We start from the raw sequence: 22,794 nt of genomic DNA on the forward strand, positions 1-22,794 counted from the left end.
AAATGCTACAGCTTGCATATTACAGGACTACTATTCCAAGATAGGGAAAAAACAACAAAACACACACACATCAGGCTGCCATTTCCCTATGCTTCTCTTCTTCTTGTACATCTCCCTAACGCCGTAGATGACGTACTGATGCTTCTTCCCCCCAGGCTTACATAGCCAGTCTGAAAGTCCAGGATTTCTCTCCACCTCCTTCCCCCCCGCCCCAATCTGATCTCCTATGGGACTCCGCTTTCTTCTGGATTGCAAAGTTCTTGCCTTTTGCTTCAAGAACGCAAGTGTTGCTGGTGTCCCGTATTCTAACGCTTTGTCTAATCAGTCAGTAGTAGCTGGTCAGGATTCTGTTTTCCATCTTGTTGCATGAAGGATCCTAGCAGCTGCTTTTGCCATGGATTGAACAAAGTAGCTAGACGTGTGGAGGAGTTTTCTTGTTCTGTTTCCTTATGTCCATATTGCATACTGTGCTAATTGCCCTTTCAATCTCTTTTGCCTCTCCTCATGAATCATATTCCAGCATTCCCAGGCTTTCTAGCAAGTCCTCCAGATGCGAAAAAACCATGCATCTGTCTCCTGCCGTTCCCAGCATTGGCTGATAGGAGTTTTTGCCATTCCTGCTCTACCTTGGGAAGCAGCAAGCTACCTAAAAAGCATCTTATCCCCGTTTTCTGTTAACATCTGACATTCAGTGTCCCCACAATGACTCCCACTGGGCCAGGCTTCTCTTCTTTCCAAGGCTTCAAGCCCATTGTGGCGCGCAGTCTTTAACTTGTCAACTTCTGGAGTCACCCTGCAATAACGATATGTTTTGAATGGCCCGCTAGCAAATGAGAATAAGCAGGCCTCCTACAGTCACTGGTTATTCCCTTGTAGAGCCTGCTGGAGGTTAAATTAGCCAAGCTACAGTCTTCCCTTCAGCCTTAATAATTTGCCGTTCCTTCCCCTCTCCAAAATTACACTGTCTCATTCTGTTTTTTTTCTTTTGAAGTTTGCGTATCGAAGGCATTGGCCAAAGCGATGGGCTTGGTCTCTTTTGACACTGAAACGATATATTTAGCAAGCAGTCTCAAGCTTTACTCTTGATCTTTCCTCTGGATCATTCACAGCAGTTTTTTTTTTAAATCCTCAGTCCTTATGAATGGCTTCCTTAGGGTCCATTCTCTCTGTTTTCACACTGCTTCCTTCCTTGAGGGTCCGGAATCCTGTCCGTACTCTCAACCGGCGCTGCCGCTGGTTTGTAGGACTTCATATGCGAAGCTGCAAGGCAACTCCTAGTCCTCTTCGGCCCCTTATTTCTCCTCCCGACGCGCCGTTCGGATTGCGGTTCCGTCCCTAGTTCAGCCAGGAACCTAACCGCATATCCCTGGTTGGTGCCCATGCCTAGGGGATGGTTTGAGTGGGGCAGGGAGTGGTGTGAATGGAGTGGTGTGTGTGTGTGTGTGTGTTTGTGTGTGAGGAGGGGCTCCCTTAGTTAAGGTATGAAGGGGAGGTAGTGCACAGGTTGAAATAGATGTACTCGGGCTTGCAGCCGCCAGTTGATGCTGGCCAACCGAAGGCAGTGGAGGAGCCTGGAGGATGCTGGTGGAGGGAAGGGCAGGAGCCGTCCCTGCTTACCACGGGTTTTCCTTGTAGGGATACCCCGGGGGAGTTTTGATGAGGTTCTCCTGCAAGCCCTCAAGGGAGTCGTGGCCACTGAAAGAGGTGAGCGATGTTCCCCAACTCCTTCGCTTGCCTCTCTGCCCCTCCTGGTCCCCAGTGGGTGGGTTGGGCAAGGAGGGCTTGTGACCTGTATGCCAGCAACGGGGAAGGCAGTGTCTGGGAGAGCTAAACCTTTCGGCTCACTGTGTGCTCTTTCGGGAAGTGGGAAGGGGAGCGGGCTGAGGTGGAAGGGGCCCTGAGTTCTCAGACTGGCCTTGTAGACTTGTTGTCTGTTTCTTCAGCAGACTGAGGAAGCTTGCAGATCGAGGCCATCCAAAGAGGAGGAGAGCTGATCGGGAGAGGAGGGCCACGTGCGAAGAGTCGGGGGAGCATCCAGAAGGCAAGTTCTTCCGCGGAAGCGGAAGGGCTTGCTAAGCAGGGGGCACCAGGCGACCCGAAGCCTGGCGTGATGCCACGCCTGAAGCTCCTGATGACGTTGGCTGGCAGAAGCTGGCGGCAGTCGGCCGGGGGGTGGGGGTGGGCATCAGTGGCAGGTAGCTGGGGGGAGGGGGTTGCGTAGGGATGCAGAGTGAGAGTGTGAGTGAGCGAGTGAGTGAGTGCAACCCTGCGTGCCCATCCGTTCCGACGGACAGGGACCAAACGCCCATTCGTTTCGACGGACAGGGCTTGAGTGCCCATCTGCTGCGGCGGACAGGGCTTGAGCGCTCCTCTGTCTGGACGGACAGGGCTTGCGAGCCCATCCGTTCGCAGGGACAGAGTTTGAGTGCCAGTCCACACAGATGAACGGAGCACAGTGCCCGACCCTTCAGATGGCCGGAGCACGGGTGCACGTCTCCTGAAGTGGACGCAGCTGGGGTGCCCGTCCCTTCGCAGGGACGGAGCCGGGGGCCTCGTCCCTTCGTGTGGACTGAGGTGGGGTGCCCGTTCTTTCTGGTGGACAGAACGTGTGTGTGTGTGTGTGTGTCAGTGTGTGTGTGTGTGTGGACGGAGAGTGAATGCGAGGGGTAGGCATGGGCACCAAGCGGCTCACCAACTGAAGTTCATGACGATTTTTAGCCTGCCGTCACAAACTTCCATGAACTTTTCAAGAATTGGTGGCGGTTCGTGTTTTGAGCAGAGAGCAGGGCTTTAAAGGCACTCAGGGCCGTCCCCTTAAACCTCTGCTTTCTTTTTTTGTCCCGTGCCGCTGTTTTTCGCGGCCTCCCCGGGGACGGGAACGCAGGGGCCGAAAGGGACTCCGAGCCCTTTTCTTTTTTTACTGGACCGTTTTGGTTCAGTAAAGAGAGAAATGCTACAGCTTGCATATTACAGGACTACTATTCCAAGATAGGGAAAAAACAACAAAACACACACACATCAGGCTGCCATTTCCCTATGCTTCTCTTCTTCTTGTACATCTCCCTAACGCCGTAGATGACATACTGATGCTTCTTCCCCCCAGGCTTACATAGCCAGTCTGAAAGTCCAGGATTTCTCTCCACCTCCTTCCCCCACGCCCCAATCTGATCTCCTATGGGACTCCGCTTTCTTCTGGATTGCAAAGTTCTTGCCTTTTGCTTCAAGAACGCAAGTGTTGCTGGTGTCCCGTATTCTAACGCTTTGTCTAATCAGTCAGTAGTAGCTGGTCAGGATTCTGTTTTCCATCTTGTTGCATGAAGGATCCTAGAAGCTGCTTTTGCCATGGATTGAACAAAGTAGCTAGACGTGTGGAGGAGTTTTCTTGTTCTGTTTCCTTATGTCCATATTGCATACTGTGCTAATTGCCCTTTCAATCTCTTTTGCCTCTCCTCATGAATCATATTCCAGCATTCCCAGGCTTTCTAGCAAGTCCTCCAGATGCGAAAAAACCATGCATCTGTCTCCTGCCGTTCCCAGCATTGGCTGATAGGAGTTTTTGCCATTCCTGCTCTACCTTGGGAAGCAGCAAGCTACCTAAAAAGCATCTTATCCCCGTTTTCTGTTAACATCTGACATTCAGTGTCCCCACAATGACTCCCACTGGGCCAGGCTTCTCTTCTTTCCAAGGCTTCAAGCCCATTGTGGCGCGCAGTCTTTAACTTGTCAACTTCTGGAGTCACCCTGCAATAACGATATGTTTTGAATGGCCCGCTAGCAAATGAGAATAAGCAGGCCTCCTACAGTCACTGGTTATTCCCTTGTAGAGCCTGCTGGAGGTTAAATTAGCCAAGCTACAGTCTTCCCTTCAGCCTTAATAATTTGCCGTTCCTTCCCCTCTCCAAAATTACACTGTCTCATTCTGGTTTTTTTCTTTTGAAGTTTGCGTATCGAAGGCATTGGCCAAAGCGATGGGCTTGGTCTCTTTTGACACTGAAACGATATGTTTAGCAAGCAGTCTCAAGCTTTACTCTTGATCTTTCCTCTGGATCATTCTCAGCAGTTTTTTTTTTTAAATCCTCAGTCCTTATGAATGGCTTCCTTAGGGTCCATTCTCTCTGTTTTCACACTGCTTCCTTCCTTGAGGGTCCGGAATCCAGTCCGTACTCTCAACCGGCGCTGCCGCTGGTTTGTAGGACTTCATATGCGAAGCTGCAAGGCAACTCCTAGTCCTCTTCGGCCCCTTATTTCTCCTCCCGAAGCGCCGTTCGGATTGCGGTTCCGTCCCTAGTTCAGCCAGGAACCTAACCGCATATCCCTGGTTGGTGCCCATGCCTAGGGTATGGTTTGAGTGAGGCAGGGAGTGGTGTGAATGGAGTGGTGTGTGTGTGTGTGTGTGTGTGAGGAGGGGCTCCCTTAGTTAAGGTATGAAGGGGAGGTAGTGCACAGGTTGAAATAGATGTACTCGGGCTTGCAGCCGCCAGTTGATGCTGGCCAACCGAAGGCAGTGGAGGAGCCTGGAGGATGCCGGTGGAGGGAAGGGCAGGAGCCGTCCCTGCTTACCGCGGGTTTTCCTTGTAGGGATACCCCGGGGGAGTTTTGATGAGGTTCTCCTGCAAGCCCTCAAGGGAGTCGTGGCCACTGAAAGAGGTGAGCGATGTTCCCCAACTCCTTCGCTTGCCTCTCTGCCCCTCCTGGTCCCCAGTGGGTGGGTTGGGCAAGGAGGGCTTGTGACCTGTATGCCAGCAACGGGGAAGGCAGTGTCTGGGAGAGCTAAACCTTTCGGCTCACTGTGTGCTCTTTCGGGAAGTATGAAGGGGAGCGGGCTGAGGTGGAAGGGGCCCTGAGTTCTCAGACTGGCCTTGTTGTCTGTTTCTTCAGCAGACTGAGGAAGCTTGCAGATCGAGGCCATCCAAAGAGGAGGAGAGCTGATCGGGAGAGGAGGGCCACGTGCGAAGAGTCGGGGGAGCATCCAGAAGGCAAGTTCTTCCGCGGAAGCGGAAGGGCTTGCTAAGCAGGGGGCACCAGGCGACCCGAAGCCTGGCGTGATGCCACGCCTGAAGCTCCTGATGACGTTGGCTGGCAGAAGCTGGCGGCAGTCGGCCGGGGGGTGGGGGTGGGCATCAGTGGCAGGTAGCTGGGGGGAGGGGGTTGCGTAGGGATGCAGAGTGAGAGTGTGAGTGAGCGAGTGAGTGAGTGCAACCCTGCGTGCCCATCCGTTCCGACGGACAGGGACCAAACGCCCATTCGTTTCGACGGACAGGGCTTGAGTGCCCATCTGCTGCGGCGGACAGGGCTTGAGCGCTCCTCTGTCTGGACGGACAGGGCTTGCGAGCCCATCCGTTCGCAGGGACAGAGTTTGAGTGCCAGTCCACACAGATGAACGGAGCACAGTGCCCGACCCTTCAGATGGCCGGAGCACGGGTGCACGTCCCTTGAAGTGGACGCAGCTGGGGTGCCCGTCCCTTCGCAGGGACGGAGCCGGGGGCCTCGTCCCTTCGTGTGGACTGAGGTGGGGTGCCCGTTCTTTCTGGTGGACAGAACGTGTGTGTGTGTGTGTGTGTCAGTGTGTGTGTGTGTGTGGACGGAGAGTGAATGCGAGGGGTAGGCATGGGCACCAAGCGGCTCACCAACTGAAGTTCATGACGATTTTTAGCCTGCCGTCACAAACTTCCATGAACTTTTCAAGAATTGGTGGCGGTTCGTGTTTTGAGCAGAGAGCAGGGCTTTAAAGGCACTCAGGGCCGTCCCCTTAAACCTCTGCTTTCTTTTTTTGTCCCGTGCCGCTGTTTTTCGCGGGCTCCCCGGGGACGGGAACGCAGGGGCCGAAAGGGACTCCGAGCCCTTTTCTTTTTTTACTGGACCGTTTTGGTTCAGTAAAGAGAGAAATGCTACAGCTTGCATATTACAGGACTACTATTCCAAGATAGGGAAAAAACAACAAAACACACACACATCAGGCTGCCATTTCCCTATGCTTCTCTTCTTCTTGTACATCTCCCTAACGCCGTAGATGACATACTGATGCTTCTTCCCCCCAGGCTTACATAGCCAGTCTGAAAGTCCAGGATTTCTCTCCACCTCCTTCCCCCCCGCCCCAATCTGATCTCCTATGGGACTCCGCTTTCTTCTGGATTGCAAAGTTCTTGCCTTTTGCTTCAAGAACGCAAGTGTTGCTGGTGTCCCGTATTCTAACGCTTTGTCTAATCAGTCAGTAGTAGCTGGTCAGGATTCTGTTTTCCATCTTGTTGCATGAAGGATCCTAGAAGCTGCTTTTGCCATGGATTGAACAAAGTAGCTAGACGTGTGGAGGAGTTTTCTTGTTCTGTTTCCTTATGTCCATATTGTATACTGTGCTAATTGCCCTTTCAATCTCTTTTGCCTCTCCTCATGAATCATATTCCAGCATTCCCAGGCTTTCTAGCAAGTCCTCCAGATGCGAAAAAACCATGCATCTGTCTCCTGCCGTTCCCAGCATTGGCTGATAGGAGTTTTTGCCATTCCTGCTCTACCTTGGGAAGCAGCAAGCTACCTAAAAAGCATCTGATCCCCGTTTTCTGTTAACATCTGACATTCAGTGTCCCCACAATGACTCCCACTGGGCCAGGCTTCTCTTCTTTCCAAGGCTTCAAGCCCATTGTGGCGCGCAGTCTTTAACTTGTCAACTTCTGGAGTCACCCTGCAATAACGATATGTTTTGAATGGCCCACTAGCAAATGAGAATGAGCAGGCCTCCTACAGTCACTGGTTATTCCCTTGTAGAGCCTGCTGGAGGTTAAATTAGCCAAGCTGCAGTCTTCCCTTCAGCCTTAATAATTTGCCGTTCCTTCCCCTCTCCAAAATTACACTGTCTCATTCTGTTTTTTTTCTTTTGAAGTTTGCGTATCTAAGGCATTGGCCAAAGCGATGAGCTTGGTCTCTTTTGACACTGAAACGATATGTTTAGCAAGCAGTCTCAAGCTTTACTCTTGATCTTTCCTCTGGATCATTCTCAGCAGTTTTTTTTTAAAATCCTCAGTCCTTATGAATGGCTTCCTTAGGGTCCATTCTCTCTGTTTTCACACTGCTTCCTTCCTTGAGGGTCCGGAATCCAGTCCGTACTCTCAACCGGTGCTGCCGCTGGTTTGTAGGACTTCATATGCGAAGCTGCAAGGCAACTCCTAGTCCTCTTCGGCCCCTTATTTCTCCTCCCGACGCACCGTTCGGATTGCGGTTCCGTCCCTAGTTCAGCCAGGAACCTAACCGCATATCCCTGGTTGGTGCCCATGCCTAGGGGATGGTTTGAGTGGGGCAGAGAGTGGTGTGAATGGAGTGGTGTGTGTGTGTGTGTGTGTGTGTGTGTGAGGAGGGGTTCCCTTAGTTAAGGTATGAAGGGGAGGTAGTGCACAGGTTGAAATAGATGTACTCGGGCTTGCAGCCGCCAGTTGATGCTGGCCAACCGAAGGCAGTGGAGGAGCCTGGAGGATGCCGGTGGAGGGAAGGGCAGGAGCCGTCCCTGCTTACCACGGGTTTTCCTTGTAGGGATACCCCGGGGGAGTTTTGATGAGGTTCTCCTGCAAGCCCTCAAGGGAGTCGTGGCCACTGAAAGAGGTGAGCGATGTTCCCCAACTCCTTCGCTTGCCTCTCTGCCCCTCCTGGTCCCCAGTGGGTGGGTTGGGCAAGGAGGGCTTGTGACCTGTATGCCAGCAACGGGGAAGGCAGTGTCTGGGAGAGCTAAACCTTTCGGCTCACTGTGTGCTCTTTCGGGAAGTGGGAAGGGGAGCGGGCTGAGGTGGAAGGGGCCCTGAGTTCTCAGACTGGCCTTGTAGACTTGTTGTCTGTTTCTTCAGCAGACTGAGGAAGCTTGCAGATCGAGGCCATCCAAAGAGGAGGAGAGCTGATCGGGAGAGGAGGGCCACGTGCGAAGAGACGGGGGAGCATCCAGAAGGCAAGTTCTTCCGCGGAAGCGGAAGGGCTTGCTAAGCAGGGGGCACCAGGCGACCCGAAGCCTGGCGTGATGCCATGCCTGAAGCTCCTGATGACGTTGGCTGGCAGAAGCTGGCGGCAGTCGGCCGGGGGGTGGGGGTGGGCATCAGTGGCAGGTAGCTGGGGGGAGGGGGTTGCGTAGGGATCCAGAGTGAGAGTGTGAGTGAGCGAGTGAGTGAGTGCAACACTGCGTGCCCATCCGTTCCGACGGACAGGGACCAAACGCCCATTCGTTTCGACGGACAGGGCTTGAGTGCCCATCTGCTGCGGCGGACAGGGCTTGAGCGCTCCTCTGTCTGGACGGACAGGGCTTGCGAGCCCATCCGTTCGCAAGGACAGAGTTTGAGTGCCAGTCCACACAGATGAACGGAGCACAGTGCCCGACCCTTCAGATGGCCGGAGCACGGGTGCACGTCCCCTGAAGTGGACGCAGCTGGGGTGCCCGTCCCTTCGCAGGGACGGAGCCGGGGGCCTCGTCCCTTCGTGTGGACTGAGGTGGGGTGCCCGTTCTTTCTGGTGGACAGAACGTGTGTGTGTGTGTGTGTGTGTCAGTGTCTGTGTGTGTGTGGACGGAGAGTGAATGCGAGGGGTAGGCATGGGCACCAAGCGGCTCACCAACTGAAGTTCATGACGATTTTTAGCCTGCCGTCACAAACTTCCATGAACTTTTCAAGAATTGGTGGCGGTTCGTGTTTTGAGCAGAGAGCAGGGCTTTAAAGGCACTCAGGGCCGTCCCCTTAAACCTCTGCTTTCTTTTTTTGTCCCGTGCCGCTGTTTTTCGCGGCCTCCCCGGGGACGGGAACGCAGGGGCCGAAAGGGACTCCGAGCCCTTTTCTTTTTTTACTGGACCGTTTTGGTTCAGTAAAGAGAGAAATGCTACAGCTTGCATATTACAGGACTACTATTCCAAGATAGGGAAAAAACAACAAAACACACACACATCAGGCTGCCATTTCCCTATGCTTCTCTTCTTCTTGTACATCTCCCTAACGCCGTAGATGACATACTGATGCTTCTTCCCCCCAGGCTTACATAGCCAGTCTGAAAGTCCAGGATTTCTCTCCACCTCCTTCCCCCCCGCCCCAATCTGATCTCCTATGGGACTCCGCTTTCTTCTGGATTGCAAAGTTCTTGCCTTTTGCTTCAAGAACGCAAGTGTTGCTGGTGTCCCGTATTCTAACGCTTTGTCTAATCAGTCAGTAGTAGCTGGTCAGGATTCTGTTTTCCATCTTGTTGCATGAAGGATCTTAGCAGCTGCTTTTGCCATGGATTGAACAAAGTAGCTAGACGTGTGGAGGAGTTTTCTTGTTCTGTTTCCTTATGTCCATATTGTATACTGTGCTAATTGCCCTTTCAATCTCTTTTGCCTCTCCTCATGAATCATATTCCAGCATTCCCAGGCTTTCTAGCAAGTCCTCCAGATGCGAAAAAACCATGCATCTGTCTCCTGCCGTTCCCAGCATTGGCTGATAGGAGTTTTTGCCATTCCTGCTCTACCTTGGGAAGCAGCAAGCTACCTAAAAAGCATCTGATCCCCGTTTTCTGTTAACATCTGACATTCAGTGTCCCCACAATGACTCCCACTGGGCCAGGCTTCTCTTCTTTCCAAGGCTTCAAGCCCATTGTGGCGCGCAGTCTTTAACTTGTCAACTTCTGGAGTCACCCTGCAATAACGATATGTTTTGAATGGCCCGCTAGCAAATGAGAATGAGCAGGCCTCCTACAGTCACTGGTTATTCCCTTGTAGAGCCTGCTGGAGGTTAAATTAGCCAAGCTGCAGTCTTCCCTTCAGCCTTAATAATTTGCCGTTCCTTCCCCTCTCCAAAATTACACTGTCTCATTCTGTTTTTTTTCTTTTGAAGTTTGCGTATCGAAGGCATTGGCCAAAGCGATGGGCTTGGTCTCTTTTGACACTGAAACGATATGTTTAGCAAGCAGTCTCAAGCTTTACTCTTGATCTTTCCTCTGGATCATTCTCAGCAGTTTTTTTTTTAAATCCTCAGTCCTTATGAATGGCTTCCTTAGGGTCCATTCTCTCTGTTTTCACACTGCTTCCTTCCTTGAGGGTCCGGAATCCAGTCCGTACTCTCAACCGGTGCTGCCGCTGGTTTGTAGGACTTCATATGCGAAGCTGCAAGGCAACTCCTAGTCCTCTTCGGCCCCTTATTTCTCCTCCCGACGCACCGTTCGGATTGCGGTTCAGTCCCTAGTTCAGCCAGGAACCTAACCGCATATCCCTGGTTGGTGCCCATGCCTAGGGGATGGTTTGAGTGGGGCAGGGAGTGGTGTGAATGGAGTGGTGTGTGTGTGTGTGTGTGTGTGTGAGGAGGGGCTCCCTTAGTTAAGGTATGAAGGGGAGGTAGTGGACAGGTTGAAATAGATGTACTCGGGCTTGCAGCCGCCAGTTGATGCTGGCCAACCGAAGGCAGTGGAGGAGCCTGGAGGATGCCGGTGGAGGGAAGGGCAGGAGCCGTCCCTGCTTACCACGGGTTTTCCTTGTAGGGATACCCCGGGGGAGTTTTGATGAGGTTCTCCTGCAAGCCCTCAAGGGAGTCGTGGCCACTGAAAGAGGTGAGCGATGTTCCCCAACTCCTTCGCTTGCCTCTCTGCCCCTCCTGGTCCCCAGTGGGTGGGTTGGGCAAGGAGGGCTTGTGACCTGTATGCCAGCAACGGGGAAGGCAGTGTCTGGGAGAGCTAAACCTTTCGGCTCACTGTGTGCTCTTTCGGGAAGTGGGAAGGGGAGCGGGCTGAGGTGGAAGGGGCCCTGAGTTCTCAGACTGGCCTTGTAGACTTGTTGTCTGTTTCTTCAGCAGACTGAGGAAGCTTGCAGATCGAGGCCATCCAAAGAGGAGGAGAGCTGATCGGGAGAGGAGGGCCACGTGCGAAGAGACGGGGGAGCATCCAGAAGGCAAGTTCTTCCGCGGAAGCGGAAGGGCTTGCTAAGCAGGGGGCACCAGGCGACCCGAAGCCTGGCGTGATGCCATGCCTGAAGCTCCTGATGACGTTGGCTGGCAGAAGCTGGCGGCAGTCGGCCAGGGGGTGGGGGTGGGCATCAGTGGCAGGTAGCTGGGGGGAGGGGGTTGCGTAGGGATGCAGAGTGAGAGTGTGAGTGAGCGAGTGAGTGAGTGCAACCCTGCGTGCCCATCCGTTCCGACGGACAGGGACCAAACGCCCATTCGTTTCGACGGACAGGGCTTGAGTGCCCATCTGCTGCGGCGGACAGGGCTTGAGCGCTCCTCTTTCTGGACGGACAGGGCTTGCGAGCCCATCCGTTCGCAGGGACAGAGTTTGAGTGCCAGTCCACACAGATGAACGGAGCACAGTGCCCGACCCTTCAGATGGCCGGAGCACGGGTGCACGTCCCCTGAAGTGGACGCAGCTGGGGTGCCCGTCCCTTCGCAGGGACGGAGCCGGGGGCCTCGTCCCTTCGTGTGGACTGAGGTGGGGTGCCCGTTCTTTCTGGTGGACAGAACGTGTGTGTGTGTGTGTGTGTCAGTGTGTGTGTGTGTGTGGACGGAGAGTGAATGCGAGGGGTAGGCATGGGCACCAAGCGGCTCACCAACTGAAGTTCATGACGATTTTTAGCCTGCCGTCACAAACTTCCATGAACTTTTCAAGAATTGGTGGCGGTTCGTGTTTTGAGCAGAGAGCAGGGCTTTAAAGGCACTCAGGGCCGTCCCCTTAAACCTCTGCTTTCTTTTTTTGTCCCGTGCCGCTGTTTTTCGCGGCCTCCCCGGGGACGGGAACGCAGGGGCCGAAAGGGACTCCGAGCCCTTTTCTTTTTTTACTGGACCGTTTTGGTTCAGTAAAGAGAGAAATGCTACAGCTTGCATATTACAGGACTACTATTCCAAGATAGGGAAAAAACAACAAAACACACACACATCAGGCTGCCATTTCCCTATGCTTCTCTTCTTCTTGTACATCTCCCTAACGCCGTAGATGGCATACTGATGCTTCTTCCCCCCAGGCTTACATAGCCAGTCTGAAAGTCCAGGATTTCTCTCCACCTCCTTCCCCCCCGCCCCAATCTGATCTCCTATGGGACTCCGCTTTCTTCTGGATTGCAAAGTTCTTGCCTTTTGCTTCAAGAACGCAAGTGTTGCTGGTGTCCCGTATTCTAACGCTTTGTCTAATCAGTCAGTAGTAGCTGGTCAGGATTCTGTTTTCCATCTTGTTGCATGAAGGATCCTAGCAGCTGCTTTTGCCATGGATTGAACAAAGGAGCTAGACATGTGGAGGAGTTTTCTTGTTCTGTTTCCTTATGGCCATATTGTATACTGTGCTAATTGCCCTTTCAATCTCTTTTGCCTCTCCTCATGAATCATATTCCAGCATTCCCAGGCTTTCTAGCAAGTCCTCCAGATGCGAAAAAACCATGCATCTGTCTCCTGCCGTTCCCAGCATTGGCTGATAGGAGTTTTTGCCATTCCTGCTCTACCTTGGGAAGCAGCAAGCTACCTAAAAAGCATCTTATCCCCGTTTTCTGTTAACATCTGACATTCAGTGTCCCCACAATGACTCCCACTGGGCCAGGCTTCTCTTCTTTCCAAGGCTTCAAGCCCATTGTGGCGCGCAGTCTTTAACTTGTCAACTTCTGGAGTCACCCTGCAATAACGATATGTTTTGAATGGCCCGCTAGCAAATGAGAATAAGCAGGCCTCCTACAGTCACTGGTTATTCCCTTGTAGAGCCTGCTGGAGGTTAAATTAGCCAAGCTACAGTCTTCCCTTCAGCCTTAATAATTTGCCGTTCCTTCCCCTCTCCAAAATTACACTGTCTCATTCTGTTTTTTTTCTTTTGAAGTTTGCGTATCGAAGGCATTGGCCAAAGCGATGAGCTTGGTCTCTTTTGACACTGAAACGATATGTTTAGCAAGCAGTCTAAAGCTTTACTCTTGATCTTTCCTCTGGATCATTCTCAGCAGTTTTTTTTTTAAATCCTCAGTCCTTATGAATGGCTTCCTTAGGGTCCATTCTCTCTGTTTTCACACTGCTTCCTTCCTTGAGGGTCCGGAATCCAGTCCGTACTCTCAACCGGTGCTGCCGCTGGTTTGTAGGACTTCATATGCGAAGCTGCAAGGCAACTCCTAGTCCTCTTCGGCCCCTTATTTCTCCTCCCGACGCACCGTTCGGATTGCGGTTCCGTCCCTAGTTCAGCCAGGAACCTAACCGCATATCCCTGGTTGGTGCCCATGCCTAGGGGATGGTTTGAGTGGGGCAGGGAGTGGTGTGAATGGAGTGGTGTGTGTGTGTGTGAGGAGGGGCTCCCTTAGTTAAGGTATGAAGGGGAGGTAGTGCACAGGTTGAAATAGATGTACTCGGGCTTGCAGCCGCCAGTTGATGCTGGCCAACCGAAGGCAGTGGAGGAGCCTGGAGGATGCCGGTGGAGGGAAGGGCAGGAGCCGTCCCTGCTTAACACGGGTTTTCCTTGTAGCGATACCCCGGGGGAGTTTTGATGAGGTTCTCCTGCAAGCCCTCAAGGGAGTCGTGGCCACTGAAAGAGGTGAGCGATGTTCCCCAACTCCTTCGCTTGCCTCTCTGCCCCTCCTGGTCCCCAGTGGGTGGGTTGGGCAAGGAGGGCTTGTGACCTGTATGCCAGCAACGGGGAAGGCAGTGTCTGGGAGAGCTAAACCTTTCGGCTCACTGTGTGCTCTTTCGGGAAGTGGGAAGGGGAGCGGGCTGAGGTGGAAGGGGCCCTGAGTTCTCAGACTGGCCTTGTAGACTTGTTGTCTGTTTCTTCAGCAGACTGAGGAAGCTTGCAGATCGAGGCCATCCAAAGAGGAGGAGAGCTGATCGGGAGAGGAGGGCCACGTGCGAAGAGACGGGGGAGCATCCAGAAGGCAAGTTCTTCCGCGGAAGCGGAAGGGCTTGTTAAGCACGGGGCACCAGGCGACCCGAAGCCTGGCGTGATGCCACGCCTGAAGCTCCTGATGGCGTTGGCTGGCAGAAGCTGGCGGCAGTCGGCCGGGGGGTGGGGGTGGGCATCAGTGGCAGGTAGCTGGGGGGAGGGGGTTGCGTAGGGATGCAGAGTGAGAGTGTGAGTGAGCGAGTGAGTGAGTGCAACCCTGCATGCCCATCCGTTCCGACGGACAGGGACCAAACGCCCATTCGTTTCGACGGACAGGGCTTGAGTGCCCATCTGCTGCGGCGGACAGGGCTTGAGCGCTCCTCTGTCTGGATGGACAGGGCTTGCGAGCCCATCCGTTCGCAGGGACAGAGTTTGAGTGCCAGTCCACACAGATGAACGGAGCACAGTGCCCGACCCTTCAGATGGCCGGAGCACGGGTGCACGTCCCCTGAAGTGGACGCAGCTGGGGTGCCCGTCCCTTCGCAGGGACGGAGCCGGGGGCCTCGTCCCTTCGTGTGGACTGAGGTGGGGTGCCCGTTCTTTCTGGTGGACAGAACGTGTGTGTGAGTGTGTGTGTGTGTGTGTGTGTGTGTGGACGGAGAGTGAATGCGAGGGGTAGGCATGGGCACCAAGCGGCTCACCAACTGAAGTTCATGACGATTTTTAGCCTGCCGTCACAAACTTCCATGAACTTTTCAAGAATTGGTGGCGGTTCGTGTTTTGAGCAGAGAGCAGGGCTTTAAAGGCACTCAGGGCCGTCCCCTTAAACCTCTGCTTTCTTTTTTTGTCCCGTGCCACTGTTTTTCGCGGCCTCCCCGGGGACGGGAACGCAGGGGCCTAAAGGGACTCCGAGCCCTTTTCTTTTTTTACTGGACCGTTTTGGTTCAGTAAAGAGAGAAATGCTACAGCTTGCATATTACAGGACTACTATTCCAAGATAGGGAAAAAAACAACAAAACACACACACATCAGGCTGCCATTTCCCTATGCTTCTCTTCTTCTTGTACATCTTCCTAACGCCGTAGATGACAGACTGATGCTTCTTCCCCCCAGGCTTACATAGCCAGTCTGAAAGTCCAGGATTTCTCTCCACCTCCTTCCCCCCCGCCCCAATCTGATCTCCTATGGGACTCCGCTTTCTTCTGGATTGCAAAGTTCTTGCCTTTTGCTTCAAGAACGCAAGTGTTGCTGGTGTCCCGTATTCTAACGCTTTGCCTAATCAGTCAGTAGTAGCTGGTCAGGATTTTGTTTTCCATCTTGTTGCATGAAGGATCCTAGCAGCTGCTTTTGCCATGGATTGAACAAAGTAGCTAGAAGTGTGGAGGAGTTTTCTTGTTCTGTTTCCTTATGTCCATATTGTATACTGTGCTAATTGCCCTTTCAATTTCTTTTGCCTCTCCTCATGAATCATATTCCAGCATTCCCAGGCTTTCTAGCAAGTCCTCCAGATGCGAAAAAACCATGCATCTGTCTCCTGCCGTTCCCAGCATTGGCTGATAGGAGTTTTTGCCATTCCTGCTCTACCTTGGGAAGCAGCAAGCTACCTAAAAAGCATCTTATCCCCGTTTTCTGTTAACATCTGACATTCAGTGTCCCCACAATGACTCCCACTGGGCCAGGCTTCTCTTCTTTCCAAGGCTTCAAGCCCATTGTGGCGCGCAGTCTTTAACTTGTCAACTTCTGGAGTCACCCTGCAATAACGATATGTTTTGAATGGCCCGCTAGCAAATGAGCATAAGCAGGCCTCCTACAGTCACTGGTTATTCCCTTGTAGAGCCTGCTGGAGGTTAAATTAGCCAAGCTACAGTCTTCCCTTCAGCCTTAATAATTTGCCGTTCCTTCCCCTCTCCAAAATTACACTGTCTCATTCTGTTTTTTTTTCTTTTGAAGTTTGCGTATCGAAGGCATTGGCCAAAGCGATGGGCTTGGTCTCTTTTGACACTGAAACGATATGTTTAGCAAGCAGTCTCAAGCTTTACTCTTGATCTTTCCTCTGGATCATTCTCAGCAGTTTTTTTTTAAAATCCTCAGTCCTTATGAATGGCTTCCTTAGGGTCCATTCTCTCTGTTTTCACACTGCTTCCTTCCTTGAGGGTCCGGAATCCAGTCCGTACTCTCAACCGGTGCTGCCGCTGGTTTGTAGGACTTCATATGCGAAGCTGCAAGGCAACTCCGTCCTCTTCGGCCCCTTATTTCTCCTCCCGACGCGCCGTTCGGATTGCGGTTCCGTCCCTAGTTCAGCCAGGAACCTAACCGCATATCCCTGGTTGGTGCCCATGCCTAGCGGATGGTTTGAGTGGGGCAGGGAGTGGTGTGAATGGAGTGGTGTGTGTGTGTGTGTGTGTGTGTGTGTGAGGAGGGGCTCCCTTAGTTAAGGTATGAAGGGGAGGTAGTTCACAGGTTGAAATAGATGTACTCGGGCTTGCAGCCGCCAGTTGTTGCTGGCCAACCGAAGGCAGTGGAGGAGCCTGGAGGATGCCGGTGGAGGGAAGGGCAGGAGCCGTCCCTGCTTACCACGGGTTTTCCTTGTAGGGATACCCCGGGGGAGTTTTGATGAGGTTCTCCTGCAAGCCCTCAAGGGAGTCGTGGCCACTGAAAGAGGTGAGCGATGTTCCCCAACTCCTTCGCTTGCCTCTCTGCCCCTCCTGGTCCCCAGTGGGTGGGTTGGGCAAGGAGGGCTTGTGACCTGTATGCCAGCAACGGGGAAGGCAGTGTCTGGGAGAGCTAAACCTTGGGCTCACTGTGTGCTCTTTCGGGAAGAGGGATGGGGAGCGGGCTGAGGTGGAAGGGGCCCTGAGTTCTCAGACTGGCCTTGTAGACTTGTTGTCTGTTTCTTCAGCAGACTGAGGAAGCTTGCAGATCGAGGCCATCCAAAGAGGAGGACAGCTGATCGGGAGAGGAGGGCCACGTGCAAAGAGACGGGGGAGCATCCAGAAGGCAAGTTCTTCCGCGGAAGCGGAAGGGCTTGCTAAGCAGGGGGCACCAGGCGACCCGAAGCCTGGCGTGATGCCACGCCTGAAGCTCCTGATGACGTTGGCTGGCAGAAGATGGCGGCAGTCGGCCGGGGGGTGGGGGTGGGCATCAGTGGCAGGTAGCTGGGGGGAGGGGGTTGCGTAGGGATGCAGAGTGAGAGTGTGAGTGAGCGAGTGAGTGAGTGCAACCCTGCGTGCCCATCCGTTCCGACGGACAGGGACCGAACGCCCATTCGTTTCGACGGACAGGGCTTGAGTGCCCATCTGCTGCGGCGGACAGGGCTTGAGCGCTCCTCTGTCTGGACGGACAGGGCTTGCGAGCCCATCCGTTCGCAGGGACAGAGTTTGAGTGCCAGTCCACACAGATGAACGGAGCACAGTGCCCGACCCTTCAGATGGCCGGAGCACGGGTGCACGTCCCCTGAAGTGGACGCAGCTGGGGTGCCCGTCCCTTCGCAGGGACGGAGCCGGGGGCCTCGTCCCTTCGTGTGGACTGGGGTGGGGTGCCCGTTCTTTCTGGTGGACAGAACGTGTGTGTGTGTGTGTGTGAGTGTGTGTGTGTGTGGACGGAGAGTGAATGCGAGGGGTAGGCATGGGCACCAAGCGGCTCACCAACTGAAGTTCATGACGATTTTTAGCCTGCCGTCACAAACTTCCATGAACTTTTCAAGAATTGGTGGCGGTTCGTGTTTTGAGCAGAGAGCAGGGCTTTAAAGGCACTCAGGGCCTGTTACCCAAATTGCTGAACACGTGTCCGAAAACACGTATCTTTGAGCTTGTGGGGAATATTAGCTCAAATGCTGCGAGAGGGGGGTAACTTAGCGTTATCGAATCGTTACCTTTGTATACGAGGGTTTATTACACCTGTAGGAACTCAAGGCAAACACAGATTTAAATGGTAAAATATTAATATAAGCTTTTATTGAAAGGAAAATAACAAAAGTACACACAAATAGCTAACACACATACAAGCAGTCATATAGAGAAGGGGGAGGAAGAGTGGAAGGCTTGATAGTTACCTGTCCGGGGAGTGGTGGGTCAGAGGAAGAAGCACGAACCAGCGTGGGAGGTCCCGGGTTGGAAGACACTCAGAGTGGCTGTGTGAAGCCACAGTTTTTATAGAATTTTGGGAAGGGGGCTATGTTACAAGGCTCAGGTAAGCATGTGCTGGAAGTTTCCAGGGTCCCCAGAGATTAGGACAATACCTGGCCAAGTGGGGGGGGGGGTGATGGCCGTAAATGGATTTGGATAAAGGTATTAATGGCTCTGAGGAAGAGAGCCATCAGGTCTAGCTGGCAGGATGTGGGGAGGAGATTTCCCCTGGCAGAGGGGCCAAGTGTGAAAAATGTTGCAAGACAAAGGATTTTCCTATGAGCCCTTAGGCAAACAGGAGGAAGCCAGTCCACTCGCTTAGAAATACAATGGGGGGGGGGGAGCTGATGCGAGCTTGAGTCCAGAGGCACCTCTGGGTCAGGCAAAGGCTGTCATTCCAAACCTAAGGCAGAGATGGAGTCTGGCCTGGCTTGGCCGACCCTAGCAGTGTTGTCTTGGCTTTAGCTTAAGCCTAGACTAGTGCGTGGTGCCATTGGTTATAGAAGACAGTGTGCTTGTCAATGAGGCAGGGGGCCCTGCCACACTTAACAATCCCCCCCTCTGGAGCGAATTTTATTTCCATTTATTCGCTCCAGACCAATATATACTGCATTAGTGGTGGCAAAGATTGAAATTCAGCCTAGAAATTCAGAGAGAAAAGTGGGGCCATCTTCTGCCAATACAAAAACTACAAAAACTTAAGCCAAATTAAAAACAAAACACATTTAGGAGGGGTTTGGGTGACTTAAGGAAAGCTGTGAAGTTGCAGTTCCTCTTTACCACTACCACTCAAAACTAAATGTAACATACATGAACTATGAACTAGCTAAGCGTGAGGTCTCCACCATATGAATAAAGCAATGAACCAATGCAAACTAATACGTTGAGCAAGGCAATCTAGCAAACAATAGACAAAAAGCAAATGCAGGGAAAACCAAATTATATGCAGGCAGGAAACTGTGGGCAGTACCTGAGCAATATTTTAGAATGCAAGCACTAGGCATTCCTAAAAATGCTGGCAATGAATATCAAGCAATTACTATGAAGCAGGCAGAAAGTGGCAGAAACTAAAAAGTTAGACAATGAACTAAGCAATGGCCTCTAATAAGCAATGCAATAAGAACAAGGTAAAGCTAAGCAATTTAGCAAAACTTACATACATAAACTAGCAAACTATTTGCTACATTCTCAATCTAAAAAAATGGATACATTGTACACAATGAAAAATGTATATTTACAGCAAAAATGTAGGGTGGCAGAGGTGGCAGTCACCTTCCCAATAAATGCAGAGGCAAATTATTCCCGTTCCCACCCCTCCCTCCCTCCCTCCCTCCCTCCCAAGAATCTTCTTGGCAGGTGGGCAAGGTCTTCTGATGCCCTCCCCCCCTTGCTTCCAGGAAAACAGTGGCGGCAGAGCGGCTGCAGCAAAGTCTCCCAGGGAGGGTGGCATCAAGCATTATTCGTGTCAAGGCTTACAATAGGGGAGCCGCGAGATCTTTGGGGCAAACCGGGAACAATTGGCATCTGCGGGAAATCTGTAGCAGGGAAACAAGCTGACAGGTTTGGTTATGGATTCCTGAGCAGCGGGAACCCAGGGAGCTGGATAGGGAAAACGAGAATCTGGTGTTTTAGGCTTGGGGAGAGGAGGTCAAAGGTGGGGGCTGTGGGGAAGAGGGAACAATAATCTCCTGTTGAGGAGGAAGAGTAGGGGAAGCATTTCCAAGAGAGAGCACAGCAAAGACTAGAAGGAGAAAGGAACGGGGGTTGTAGCAGGGGCTACATACACAGGTGCAAAATGCCTCAGGAAAGGGCCTCCCCCCCCCTTGCGTCCGAGAGCAGGCAAGGTCTTTGTCCCTATTTCCCTTTACCCTGGATCAAACTGGAGGAAGGTTTCTGCTACACCTTCCAAAGCAGGCTCTCCTGAATTGCTCAGTGAGAGTTGTTTGACCACAACGGTTGTGGTGGGGGCTGGAGGTTTGACCTCCAGGGGCTCTTCAGTGGCACAATCCTCCTGGGGATTGTCCGATTGTCCTTTCCATTCCTTGGACACAGTGGAAATACTTCAACCAGATGCTCCCATTCTTAGGCAGAGCAACCTGGTATCCTTAAAGGGAAAGACTGTTCCTGTGCATGGGCAGAGGGTCTTTATTGGCTGCCTGATAAGCTAGATTTTCATTCAAAACAAAAAAAAAATGACAAAAAGATGTTTTAATTGCCAATTAAAAATAAAAAGACAAAATGTAAAAGGGAAGAAAAATCTGTAAAGGACACATTTCCCAAAGAGGATCTGTGACTTCCCCCCCTTGCTTCCCTGAGGTGGGGGTCAGTCTTTAAAGAAACAAAACTTTTTCCCTTCCCGATTTGAGAAGAAAGAATACTTTCTGTGCTGTTAAAGTTTCTTAGTTATGTAGATTAGTTGCTTCCCTGGGGGAGAGCAAGGCATGAGTCATAGGCCTGAGTGCCTAGGAAGGCAGTTAGACAAAGAGAGTCTGTTTGAGGATTGCAAAATAGTAGCTGTTTCAGTGTGAATGCAACTATCAGTGGAGGCTCTACCAATTGCAGCCAAATTTAAAATTTGGAGGTTTAAAAGTAAAAATGGAAGCACACATGTTGAACAATTATTGTGAACTTGGATTTTGGAACTCTGTACAGGTTCAGAGGCAGGGTTTCCTTCCTGACTCTGAGATGTGGGAACTGAGAATATTTCCTCTTCTTTAAAGACAAGATGTGAAGCTGGGTTGCTGGATCTGCTGTATTTTCTTTTCAATTTACTACCTGTGTGGCTTTGGAAATCCAGTACATTTTGCAAATGTGTTTTTACTTTTAAAAGTTCACCCTGGAATTCCTTATTTTTCTTATCAAGATCCTTAATTTCTAGATCTTGTTTCTGGGTAAGAGTTTTAAATTTCTCTATTTCCTTCTGCCAATCCTTAGGGGATTCAGAAGAAATTTCTAGGGGTCTAGTTTTCTGTAGCTCATATCTAAGTATGTCTCTGTTCCTTTTCTCTCTAATGGCCTTTACAAAAGCACACATGAGCACAGATGTGGGTTGGTTATCATACTGGGTCATGTCTGCCCCAGTATTTCTAAGTTCCCGCCACAGAAAAATCCGGTCACTAATTTTATTCTGCTGCCGAAGGGCAGAATCTCTATTAGGTTTGGGATTATTCTGGGGGAAGTTACTATAAGAAAAACCACTCTGTTTCTTATCTCTGTTTTGGGCAGGGGAAGGTGGCTGTGGGCGCTCTGCTGAGTTGGCAGTAAGCTTCCCATAGGCAAGGGCTAGTTTTCCCAGAGGCTGCCTGTTGAACTGGGCCATGTCCAATCTGGCCTCCTTGAGCCCGGCCCAGAAGTATCTCCTTAGGCAGGTTTCCGGGTGCTGAGGCTGTTTCTGGGCAGAGGGAACTGCCTGCTGAGGGTTCCCAAGAGGTGTTGGGGGAGGCACAGCAGTTTGGGTGCCAAGGGAAGACTCTGCACTTTGGCCAGAGAGCTTTTTCCCTGCTCCAAAGCTGCTGTGTCTCCTGTTTCTTCTACGTTTCAAATGCGAGCCACTGTTGGCATAAGTGACCGCCTGCACTGGTTCCTGGGAGCCTTTCTTGGGATGCTTGACTCGAGAACCTTGAGCATAGGCCGCCTCACGGAAAAGGTCGCCAGCAAGCCGTACCTTCTCCTTGAGCGCATACCAAGTGATGTTGGTCGGGTTGAACAAGCCTATAGCAATTTTTGTTCTGGTGTTGAGACCATTGTAGAACGGGGTCTTAAAATTGTCTACATTAAAGTTCCATATACCCTGGGCATTTGCCTGAACCTTCTCAGCTAACTGCGCAAGAAAGCACTTGCGGCTTGAATAGCTTTCAGGGTTCTCATCCGGGCCTTGCTTGTCCATGAGGAACAGTAGCTCTGCTGATTGGCCTGGCCATAGCAACTTGGCTATTTCACGGGCCCAATACATTGGACCTAACTGTGCCATATTACGTTGGAGTAGGCCATTCCGTAAGGCTTGTGTGTCTGGTCCAGTAGCACACACCCTTACCAATTGGCACAGATCCTCCCCGCTGGCAGTGGGGTACTGCTCTAGGGTTGAATACAGCCATTGCACGCCAGTGTCCCTGTTGAGAGGGCCCAACTGGTCACCAATAGCCTTCGCTTCATGAGGCTTCCAAATCATGACTCTCTCCTGGTTGGTAACCTCAACACGGCCGTTTGCCATGTGCCTCCGGACTGTCTCATGCTGGACAGGATGGACCGGAGTGGGGGTTTCCGTCCAATCAAGGTGGATTGGCGGATGTGAGACAGCCTCTGCTGGCAGTACCTGCTCGGTGTGAGACAGGTCTGGCAGGGAAGGGAGTGTCTCGGGGTGCACAGTTGCAATGAGAGCAGTCTGAAGCCCCAATTTCTGCTTCAGACTTTCAATTTCACGGCGGCACACATCATGGCTTATGGCAGAGACTTGTGCTGCTTTTTCCCTAGCCAGAAATTGTGCTGCACTCTGTGCCTGATCATGCAGCTTGCCCAATTCTTCCATCTTAGCAGAGGCCTCTTCTGCTCTCAGAAGAGCCTGTTGGCACTGGAGATCTTTCTCCTGTACCAGATTTGCATAGTGTCCACCAGCAAGTCAAACTTCTCTCCTTGCAACTGTTCTATTTTTCAGTGGAGCTTGCTAATTACAGCGTCTCGCTCCCCAATTTCTCTCTCAAGATCTTTTCCCAGGGACTCAAGGCGAGTTTCTGTATCAGAGAGCTTGAGTGCATACTCACGCTCCTGATTTTCCAATGCTAGTCGGAGGTCCCGTTCCAAACTTTCCGATGCTGTTTGGAGTTCTCTAATCTGTGCCACACTGTCCTGCAGTGCAATGTAGAGACCCCAGGCAGCATGGGTACTCACACTTCCCAGTTTCAGCCTCCTGGAGTCACAGTAT

Source organism: Paroedura picta, chromosome 9, assembly GCF_049243985.1.
Source record: "Paroedura picta isolate Pp20150507F chromosome 9, Ppicta_v3.0, whole genome shotgun sequence".
Classification (NCBI taxonomy): Eukaryota; Metazoa; Chordata; class Lepidosauria; order Squamata; family Gekkonidae; genus Paroedura; species Paroedura picta.